The 2,234-nt window shown below is 39.5% G+C and overlaps 1 pseudogene across 1 annotated transcript; it reads right to left on the reverse strand.

The window, feature by feature from the left end:
- Window positions 1–300: 300 nt before the first annotated feature.
- Window positions 301–1,184, reverse strand: LOC104619394 (annotated as a pseudogene). The gene has a single exon (XR_738020.1). The product of XR_738020.1 is annotated as a short transient receptor potential channel 4 pseudogene (transcript).
- Between the last annotated feature and the right edge of the window lie 1,050 nt (window positions 1,185–2,234).

The following is a 2,234-nucleotide window of genomic DNA, read 5'->3' on the forward strand; positions in this document are numbered from 1 at the left end:
TCTAATAGCTTGACATGAATTATGCTGACAGGAGCCGCTTAAGATTATTATGGTGCCCAGAATCTTTAAGAACCTACAAAGTTAAATAAAGGTTTACAAGTCTCTTAAGCTACTGTTTATTTGCATAGAAAAATATTTATCATAGGAGTCAACTATCATATGAGAGAAATTGCATTTGTTGTAATTGAAAAAGATAGCTAAAAAGTTTCTGTGGGTTATTGCAACAGTACAAGAATACAAGATGCTTCCATTTATTAAAAAATGTAAAACAAATCGTGAAAGCTAAAGCAGGCTACAAAACAGAAGGTCCCCGTATTATCTTTCTCTTTACTATGTTACAAGATCATGTGCCACAGCTGAGTACTATAAAGTGTAATTCTGCATTTGCTAATATAATTCTTAAAACACCCCCCCCAAAGCACTATGCAAAATATATATATTTGTAAATGCTTCCTCCTGTAAGCATCACAACCTTGTTATCACATAATCACCCTGATCAACTGTTTCCTGTTTCCCATCACAGTCAATGCTAATGTCCAACTCCTTGTCCAGCTGATCCTGCAGTGTGGCTTGTTCTGAGTTCTCTAACTCCATTTTCTCTGTTTCTGAAGCACAAATACTTCCCTCTTCCTGTGAATCTGAAGAGTCGCTGTTATTTTGTGACTCAGCTAACACGCATTTTTCGTCAGGACTTTGGATGTTTAATTCACAGTTCATGGTCAGTTCTCCCTCTTCCAGTTCAGCAGTTTTCTCACATTGTTCTTCTGCCTGTTGACGGGAAACTTCTTCAGAAACGGTATATATTTTATTTGTACTCTGCTCCACAGAGTTTGTTTTTGATCGTCTGTGAAATAACCCAAAATTTTTTATGTCTGTCACAAAATTCACACGCTTTTGTTTCTCCTTAGTGGACTCTGACACCATCATTGCTGAGCCGTTGCTTACATTATGTGTTTCAGAGGCAATAGTGGCTGATCTTGGGTGTATCATTGTTGTTATGTCAAACAGGCTGAAGGTCTTTTTCTTTCCTTTCTTGTTTCCTTCACCCTCACTATTTTCTTCATTTTCTGAAGGAGAGGCAGTGTCCTTGTTCATCTTTGCAGTCTGCAAATTAGACAGCTTGCTTCCTTTTAACAAACCCAGGACTTCAAAACGAAAGCTGGAAATATCTTGTTTTAACTCCTAAAAATTAGGAACAGAGATGAAATATCAGAGCATGAAAGCTAAATTGACTTTTCCTCTTGTAATTAAAAAAAGAAAAAAAATAGGCTTATGCTAGGGATCAGTAATAAATTTCACCATCTGGATAATACCTGGCATCTTCAAGGTGCTTTGCAGACTGTCTAACGGATCTTCCAGATGAGACAGAAAAGTGAGCATCAATGTTATCAGAGGAATCTTCAAAGGAAATGTGCCTTTAGCCTAGACTACTCATGGAAATCACCAACAGTGGTGGAGGAAGGAGCATGGACAACTCAAAGACCAACAGCCAATCTGCTAGAAAGTATTATCCTATTATAAGAACAGCATCTTCATAATCTCTTAACACCATCCCTTACACACATGGGGACACATGCACACACAAGGCATACACATGTGTGAACGCTTCCTTGTGAGTAGCGGTACAAGTAGGACTTTGTGCATTTCCACTAAATGTTTGGCAGCTAGCAGCTAAGTCAGAGCAAATCACTGCAGGTTGCTTTCAGCCAGTGCAACCTCTGCCTCTTAAAGGCCTGTCACAGGAGAGGGCAACTTGCCTTCAGGAGGTCTCTATTTCTCTTTGTTTTCTCTAAAGGGATAATCATAGAATCATAGAATCATTTGGATTGGAAAATACCTTTAAAATCATTGAGTCCAATCATAAAACTAACACTGCCAAGTCCACAACTAAACCATGTCCCTAAGTGACACATCTACATGTCTTCTAAACACCTCCAGGGATGGTGACTCAACCACTTGTCTCTGGGCAGTGTGTTCCAATGCTTAATAACCCTTCTGGTGAAGAATTTTTTCCTAATATCCAATCTAAACCTCCCCTGGTGCAACTTGAGGCTGTATCCTCTTGTCCTATCAATCGTTACTTGGGAGAAGAGACCAACACCCACCTCACCACAACACCCTTTCAGGTAATTGTAGAGAGCGATAAAGTATCTCCTCAGCCTCCTTTTCTCCAGACTAAACAACCCCAGTTCTCTCAGCAGCCCCTCATAAGACTTGTGCTCTAGATCCTTCAC

The sequence above is a fragment of the Phaethon lepturus genome, unplaced genomic scaffold (genome assembly GCF_000687285.1).
Source record: "Phaethon lepturus isolate BGI_N335 unplaced genomic scaffold, ASM68728v1 scaffold294, whole genome shotgun sequence".
NCBI classification, from domain to species: domain Eukaryota; kingdom Metazoa; phylum Chordata; class Aves; order Phaethontiformes; family Phaethontidae; genus Phaethon; species Phaethon lepturus.